Raw genomic sequence first — 9,342 nt, forward strand, 5'->3', positions numbered from 1 at the left:
TGAGAAGGGAAATAATGTTATCTTAGTCATTAGGAAGTACCATAAAACAACTTCCAAAATATGCAACAAATCACAGAGACAACTGGCTACCTGGGCAATCACCCAAAGTCACGTCTGCAGCATTGACACAACCAACTTTGGCTAAGGCAAATAACCGACAGATTATTTTTAAAGGCAAGAAATATTTCAAAACTGTCTTACCCTGTCTTGGCAAGATTTGATAGTTCTGCTTATCCATTTTTGGATACTATGTATTTTGTCAGTAGTTAAGGTATGGGCAGTTCCTTGCCCAGAGGCCAGTTTTGCCAAGAAGACAAACTCCAAGTGGAGTGTCTTTGGTGTTCAACAAATAATGCTGCTATGAACCTTGTTGGGGAGTGGGAGGGTGGAGATGGAGGAAGGGTAGATATAGCAGCAGAGAAGAAGATATCTACTGTAAGCCTCCGCACCTTCTGTGGATACCCAGGCCTAATCCAGGAGCCCGCTTTCCTGAACCAGGGCCACGAGAATGGACGATTGTCCTAAGGGTTTAAACAGACAAACACAAGAGACCTACTCGCTTGCCAAAGAGTAAAAAAGCCCCTTTATTAAACTCAAGTCGGGTATTTATACCAGGAGGCAAGAGGGTTCAAAAGGGCATGGCCCCCTCCCATCAAGAGCAGTAGAATAGATTGATACATTCCCAGCTCCTCAGGCAGAATCAGCTATGGGAGGGGGGGGGGGAAGGTGGGGGAGGGGGGGGCTGTAGGGCCTGCAGCTGAGCTGCAACCTTGTTTACAGGTGGAATTACCATAACAAAGACAGCCAAGTTCTTTCTAAGCTACCCTCAAGCCAGTGCTAGTGCAGAATCTCCAGGGGCCAGAGGTCAAACAGCCCTGGGAAATGCCAAGGAAGAAAAGGGAAAAAGACCTGGGTACCTACAATCTACATTAAGGAAGTCATTTTAGGGTTGACAAGAGACTTGGCTCTAGAGGGGATCCCAGTTGTCCACAGGGATATCCAAGGATAGCAGAGGAGAGGGTGCCTAAACTCTCCTTGCCCCACTATCACGCTGATTATTATCTCGAATATCACCATAGAATCTTCGTCCTGCAATGGATGGAGATAGAGACAGAGACCCTCATCAGAGCAACAGACTGAGTTCCCAAAGTCCAGTTGAAAGGCAGAAGGAGGGAGAAGATGAGTAAGGAAGTCACGACCAGGAGGGGTTGTTACACCCAGTGAGACAGTGTGCCTGTTCTAATGGGAGCTCACCAAATCCAGCTGGACCGGGTCTGAATGAGCATGTGATCAAACCGGACTCTCTGAATGTGGCTGATGATGGGGGCTGACTGAGAAGCCATTGATAAAGGCACTGGGACTTGTTTTTATGGCATGTTCTGGCTTTTTGGGACACTAGTCTATAAGGATGCACAGCTCCCTAGGCCTGGATGTGTGGGGGAGGGACTTGGACTTCCCACAGGCCAGGATTCTGGGCCCACTCTCAAGCAGGGCCAGAGAGGGAGGAGGGAGTGTGGGGAAGCTGGAGGGGATTGGGAGGAGGGAAGGAAGTGTAAATAATTGAATGGAAAAATAAAAATTAAAAAAATAGAAGAAACAAATCTAGAATGACATTCAGAACTAAGCCAGATCTTTTGCTATCCCTTAGCAAAAGAAAGAAAAGAATAAAGAAAAAAAAGAGATAATAAAGAAGGAAGAAAGAAAAAGACAACAAAAAGCCAAATACATTCTAAATTAGAGAACAAAAAGGTAAGTTGAATAAGTGATTTCAAATAAGGGCAAGAGAACCAATGGTGCAGCTGGCATTAGGTGTCCTTTGGATCATCACAGAAGTCAATGTTTTTTGCATAAAGTCTAAAGGCACCACCTTATATCATTGTTGTTCTTTAAAAACAATGAACCTTCTCCAGTATTTAGGTCCCACCTCTGGAAGTAGAGAACGGACCCTAATATCACTTATATATCAGTCTATACCATGACCTTTGCAGCCAACAAAGATGATTTCTTGAGAACTGACCTCACCTTGTGTATCTCCACTTATTCCTCTGTAAGAATGTTAACACAAATGGGTATTGTAAAACTTAAGTGAAGAAATTAAGTAACTTGTAGCATAGTATAATTAATTAATTGAAATTTCTGGTTTATTTTTTATATAGCTTGTCAAAAAAGAATAAAATTTGAAAGCCTTAATCTACAAACAGTAAAACAAAATTCTTATCTTGCATGTAGGTAGGTCAGTAAAAGTGTGTTCTTATCAGATAAAAACAAAAATAGCACATACAATTTATTTCTCCAAATTCAGCATTCTTTTTCCCTTAGCCTTTGTTGAAAATTGAAGTCAACACAGAAGGGTTTAAATAGACAATATTTGGGTAGCAAGACAATATGCAGGAAAAATAAGTTCCCTTAATTTGCACCCAAATTTTATTTAGAACTATGATTGCTCAATCTTCTGTTTATCATATATCACAAAGATATTGTATACATACTAATTGGACAGGGCTAGAGGATACACATTTTATTCTAATATTGGAAACCATAGATAATCTAATACTAGTAATGTCTTCAAGATTTGCTTCCCTTTTCCTATTGAAGATTCCTTTAATGCAAAGCTCTCAAATACTTAAAAAAAACTGGATCAAACTTGAAAGGAGAATCAAAGTCTCTATTCAATCAGTATTGTAATTTTTTCCCATTGAATAAATTCCTGTCTATGTGATTCATGACACTGATATGCAGAGTATGCAGTGCACAGAGCAAATATAGAGGTCCCTGTACCGGCATTGGAGGAGAGAAGATGGAGATTTTTCCGGTGGGGTTATACACAGAAAAGAATACAATCAAATTAGGAAACACTGAAGAGTAACAAAGAGTGCTTGTACAATACTTTGCTTTTGACAGGCCAATAAATACTTAAGCTGAATAATTTACCTAAAGAAAAAGAACATTCAAGCCTCGTGACCTTTTGAACAATGAGCAGGAGTTCAATTATACACAAATGTTCTATTAAAAGTCAGCTTTCCGGGCAGAAGTGTTATTTAAGCTGTCTTAGTTTAGAATTATTAAAGGGAGAGAATTGTGCCTGTATAGTTACTGTGCTGGACTGTACTCAGTAACTTTGTTTTCAGAACCAAGGACTACATGAAGTATCACCCTGTCACAAAAAGAAAGGAAAATGGAGGAAACAATTATTACGATTTTTTTTCAGGAACGTAAGAGCTATTAGATCTCAGTGGCACACTTGATCTGAATGTGACTGTAGCCATGCTGTAACTTCAGAAAGAATATAATTTGCTTCCATTAGAATCTGAAGGAAACATGTTAAGGGGGCTCAGAGAATTCTCCCCATGGTAACCCACATAATTGCCTAAAGAGTAACTCATCAATTCCTTGTGCATAACAGCTTCTCTCCATGGTCTCTGTATCAGCTCCAGCCTCCAGATTCCTGCCCTGATCGAATTCCTGTCCTGAAATCCTTCAATGATCAACAACACAGAAGTGTAAGTCAAGGAAACCATTTCCTCCCCGACTTGCCTTTTGGTCATGGTTAGTAAGAGAAACTCAACTAAGGCTCTTACAAGTTTGTCAACACAGTGACAGATGATAGAGGTTTAAAGAATGCTGAGTTTATGGTGCTCTCAGTAGCTTCAGGTTTTGGTCATATGGTTCTTTTACTATGAATCTGTGCTGACACCCTACACCATAATGGAGAAGCTGATCACCTTGTGGTCATCCATCATCAACGAGACTGGGAGAGGAACAGTCTCAGCTTCCGTTCAAAGGCATGTTTCCAATGACCCAACTTCCTCTGTTTTCCTAAAGTTTCTATCACCTTTATGGCATTGCTGAAAGTTAGATATTTAACATTTTCAGAAATATACCCCCTTACATTTTCTGTGAAAAATGCCTATGGTAGGCATTATCTTTGCCATTAGTTGAGAGAACACTGTGAACTCAGTTTTGCTGTAATTATCGTATTTTCTATGATTTATATTTTTCTCCAATAACCACCTGTCATTTCTTCAATATTCTTCTTCGTCCTTCATGTGCTTTCTTTTATCTTTCTGCATTGCTAAAGGCAGAATTAAGAGTTCTACAGAATCAAACTCTGAGGTATAAAAGAATAGGCAATTCACTATTTTTATATTTTTTCACATGGTTATGCTCAGAAAAACAAAATAAAAACAATCTCCCCCTTCCCCCCCGCCAATAAAATCCACTTGAGCTCCGACCAGAGCATAAAGAATTAATAAAGAACTAAACTCAACTAGACCTGAGGTTCAGATCTAGCTGAGCCTGTGTTGTGTATTCTTGTGTGACAATTTCTTCTCTTGGGCACTGTGTAAAATGATAGTGTCATGCTTTCCTTGGAACACTGCTCTATGGATTGGAAGTGACACAAATAAAACCCCTTACACTTGACACTTACAAAAGATCTCAAATGCTGGCTCCATCTTTCCATTCCCTCTCCCATTTTTGACATATCCTAAAATCTGATAAAGCCTTGTTTTTTTTTTCTTATGTATCTTTCTCAGTGGAAGCATTTTTTACCTTAACTTTTTCAAATGGCATTTAGATTGTGAATCAATTGTCATAAATTCTTTATGGTTTTCTATTTAATTGACGCCCCAAATCTATTATGCATTGCAGTTATTTTGTTACACAGGCCATCAGGGAAAAATTTTTAATAACACTAGATCTAAAAAGTTTTTCATACATGTTACATAGGTAATATGTTAGTAGCATGCTTTACTTATTATTATCCACACTTATTATCTATTTATTTTGCACTTCACCATTTCCCACTAATTTAGAGTTTCATTGTGTCAAAGCGTAGTATGGGACATCATACTTACGATAGCAATCTGACTAGTGTGAAATCTTTTAAATTCTCATCAAACTACGACCCTAATATACATTAGCTATTTTATGAGGAAACTTGACTTATATACACCAGGATGTACATGTGCATAAAACATCCATTTGATCATAAATTTTCTGTTTTTATTCACATAAATATTTTATCTCAATCTTAAAACTTATTAAGGAGTAATCGGCAACATTCTATTAAGTTAACAGAGCAGCCATGCAGATACTCAAATTATTAACATTATTCATAGCGTTTCTATTGTAAACAGCATCAAACAACTTACTATTAACTGCATGGGTTTGAAAAGACCATTGGAGCCTCAAAATCAATGACATGTTGCCCTCTATCCAGTGCTGCACTTTGGCAAGAGAGAAGGGGCCTGCTCCTCAAACACAGCATGCCATTTTTTAATTCACACTTAAATTTCCACTTGAGGAGGCAAGTGAAAACAAACTGGTCCTCCATGAGATGCACCCTGGGAATAAGTGCCCTCCCAACTTTAGTAATTATCTCAAGAGAGCCTTTCTCCCACTCCCCTTTTCCATCTGAATAGGGCTTGCTTATTAGGGCCTTGTTATTCTACTATCCTATTTGCATAATTTGCAGATGTCAACTTAGTGGCTTTATTCTCTCCCATAGAATAATAGTCTTTGTTGAGTAAATTGTTCCATCTTTACAGCTGTAATTAACAATACACTATACAAAATTGTAAAATGAAACAACTCTCTGTATTTTGATAGGTATGTTTTCCATTTTGAGGGGGTATAATCAGACCCATGATTCAAAACTGACTCTTCTTTTTTTAAATTGCAAATTAACTTATGTGTATGACTTCAAATTAGTGTCTGTTCTTAAGAAATATTCATTGAAATATCAACTATATTCAGGATAAATGAACAGCTGTTATTGTCACTTGGTTCATTATATACATTTTCTAAAGTAATGCTACTATAAACAGGAAGTATATAATTATTTAGTGCCTGTTTGACAATAAAATTTAAAGGTGCTCTATTACTTAACCATGATATCTTCATGATTTCATGGCTATGTAGGTGATTTTTTGTTCATTTGCTAGTTTTCCTATAGAGAATTACATGTAGTTATATATAATCTTCAAATGTTAAATGTTTTTCATATTATTAATCATTTTTTCATTTTCTTTGGCAGAAATTCCCAGAAGTAATTTTTCTCAAGAAGCAATATTTTGGACCATCGGACTACATGATACATATTTGCATATTTGTATCATACAGGGTGTGAAAGACATTCAAATCTGATTGCATTAGATAGATCTAATAGACTTTCAGAAGACCATTTCTGATATTCATCTGTATTAGTATTTTAGGAAACGAAGAATTGGAAGTTCAATAACATGTAGTGATATTTGATTTGGAAATATTTTGTTCAATATGACCTTTCTACAGAATTATTACATTTCGAATTTTCTCTGTTTTTTCAATTTGAAGTGAATTTGCTGTATATTTGTTCCCTCAGTGGGTGATGATTTGTTTTTGAATTACATCAAGTCCAAATAAACTGCAGTGCTTTTGTTTTGATGTATGAAAACTGTGCATGAGTATTCTTGAAAGTGTAATTCTATATTGAAAACTTTTTGTCATAGCGTGAATTTTCATAAACTTAGTTAAATAGCAGTGACCATAAATTTTTAACATCGGATCAGCTTTATTGGATGAGTATCACATGAACCTTAATTTATCATTAAAAACAACTTTTTGTGAATATGTCTGCAAGATGCAGATACAAAATAGAGTCTCTTTAAACATATGTAATCATTACCATGGGTCATTGTCTTCACAAGGTGCAAACATTTGCAAGAGGAAAGCAGAGTCATGCAGAGCCATGGTGGTTACATTGTCCCTATGTCAATTTAATGGAGGGCAAGTCATGTTGAAGTATGTGTATATATAATGTCATTTTCCTGATATTGAAGCATACTAGAGCAAATTAACAGAACCTTCATCTGGCGATGGATGGAGATAGAGACAGAGACCCACATTGGAACACTGGACTTAACTCCCTAGGTCCAAACGAGAAGCAGAAGGAAAGAGAACGTGAGCAAAGAAGGCAAGATCAGAGGGAACCTTCATCCGACGATGGATGACGATACAGACGGAGACCCACATTGGAGCACCGGACTGAGCCCCTCAAGGTCCAAATGAGGAGCAGAAGGAGGAAGAACATGAAAAAGGAAATCAGGATCGCGAGGGGTGCGATCATCCACTTATACAAGGGGACTGATCTAATGAGAGTTCACCAAGGCCAGTTGGACTGGGACTGAATGAGCACGTGATCCAACCAGATTCTCTGAATGTGGCTGGCCCGGAGTCTTTCTGAAAAGCCATTGACAATGACACTGGGACTTGTTTCCTCTGCATATACTGGATTTTTTGGGATCCAGTCTGTTTGGATACTCACCTTCCTGGACCTGGAGGGAGGGGGGAGGAACTTGAACTTCCCATAGGGCAGGAAACCCTGACTGCTCTTAGGGAAGGAGAGGGAGGAGGAGAGGGAGTGGGGGTAGTAGGAGGGTGTTGGGAGGGGGGCGGAAATGGAAACTTTTATAATTTAATAAACTTTGAAAAAAAAATTCTTGATTTCTTTCCTATTACTTGCCAGTTACGATTTTTAATGGCCTTTAAGAGCTGAGAACTAAATATCCAATGGCCTTCTGGCCAATGTATAGTAGTTGAACAAGGGTATCTGACACATTGTAAAATGAAATGAAGAGGAAATGTATTTTTAGTGACCATGTAATTTAAAATATGTACTGCCCATAACTGTATCTAATCTCTGTTTTTGTCAGATTAAGAGCAAACTAAAGTTAAGTATAGTAAGTGTGATGTGAGAGCTAAACATAGTACATTTGCTCATTACCCTCAGAACACATGGACAGTGCTTCATAAATAAAAAGTAAATAAAGAAAACATACAGGTTTTTTAAAAAGGAGAAAAATGAATATGTAAGTCATAAACAATGAAAAATCACATTAGGTAAACTATTTTTTTGTTTGTTTGTTTTTTTCAGTTTGGGTTTCCTAAAGAGTCTAAAGAGCAACTGAGGACAGATTTTTTTCTTTTTAATTGTGAAGATGCATATTGTTCAAAATCACAAGAGAAAATTACAGAAAGAGGAACGCCGATTTTCTTTTATGGAACTGTCTTATCTATGTAATAGTGCCAGAGACAACTTGGCAAATCACAGAGCTGGAAACTCAATTTGCTTTTCTAGAAACAAGGGTTTTTAATGATTCTTCCATTTTCTGTAGTTGTCACTGGAGTTGGATGATATTGAGTTGTATTAGAAGTTCCTTGGAGTATTATAAATGAACAATCAACAAATGCATAAGTATGGGGGAATAAATATATATTTAATGGAGAAATTTTCTTTGAACCTTCCCTAGGACTCTTTCCTAAGACTATTGAATTTCAGGTATTTGTGATATGTGAAATGGCTTATTTTTAAAGTGTGTGGTGTGAGATTTGGAATCAGTTCCTTTATAGGGTAGAAGTTGACAAATTCCATCTAAGCCAATACTAAAGTCAACAATGACAAATCACTTTGATATTATGAGTCTTTGAGATGTTACAAAAGCACTGCTGTGTTCATCATCGCAAAACAGTCACCTGTAGTCTGTGAAGAAATCATCATACAAATTACCATGGGAGGAATGCTAATTCCTGTCTGACTGGCGTTCCTCAAACTATAAAGATTATTCAAAATATGAACATCTGAAAACTGCAAAGAGGAGTTTATTAAGATGAATATTATTGTAATTTGGATGAGATCCTAGAACAGAAGAAAAAAATTAAATAGAAATTAAGGAGATGTGAGAAAAGTATGGACATGAGTCAGTGGTAACACTTAAGTATCCGTTTACTAATTGTAATCATGCTCACATTAGATACCAAGAGAAGAAGAGACCAAGTGGGGATAGGAGCTCTCTTATGTTTGCAATTTCTCTGTAAACCTAAATCTGTTCAAAATAAGCTTTAAGGTGCCATTTAGTAAAAAAGCAAATTTCTATATCAAATAGGCTTTTCATTGGACATTAAATATAAAAGTGTATTTTTAGTACTTAATCATGAATCAAGTACTCAATTAACCCAAATATTTATTCATGTCACTTTATAATACATAGAGTGTTCACTGTCTTGGATAGGGAAAGTGTCATAAATACATAAGGCTAAAATGTTGGAAAATCAAGTGTCAACTAATTAGACTTTTAAGACATTAAAGTGTTATATACCATTATTTTACTATTTTATATAAAATATATTTTATATTTTTATAGGGTTAATTAAAACTTTGTGTATCATTTTATCAATATTCTATATTCTTTCTGTAGTTCAGAAAAAGTTTAGTTGATTTTTTCATAATAGTAAGCCTGAATATTCTCTGATATAATTGACTCAGACTAATGTGATTCATTACTTAATTTTTGTTTTCAATTA

The 9,342-nt window shown here is 36.5% G+C and overlaps 1 long non-coding RNA gene across 1 annotated transcript; it reads left to right on the plus strand.

Moving 5' to 3' along the window:
* The first annotated feature begins 770 nt into the window (after positions 1 to 770).
* On the plus strand, positions 771 to 6,348 carry LOC146891179 (uncharacterized). Its single transcript, XR_014997788.2, has 3 exons — positions 771 to 1,749; positions 3,429 to 3,500; positions 6,038 to 6,348. It is a non-coding gene; the product is annotated as an uncharacterized LOC146891179 (long non-coding RNA).
* Positions 6,349 to 9,342: the final 2,994 nt, after the last annotated feature.

The sequence above is a fragment of the Myodes glareolus genome, chromosome 17, assembly GCF_982192425.1.
Source record: "Myodes glareolus chromosome 17, mMyoGla1.1, whole genome shotgun sequence".
Classification (NCBI taxonomy): domain Eukaryota; kingdom Metazoa; phylum Chordata; class Mammalia; order Rodentia; family Cricetidae; genus Myodes; species Myodes glareolus.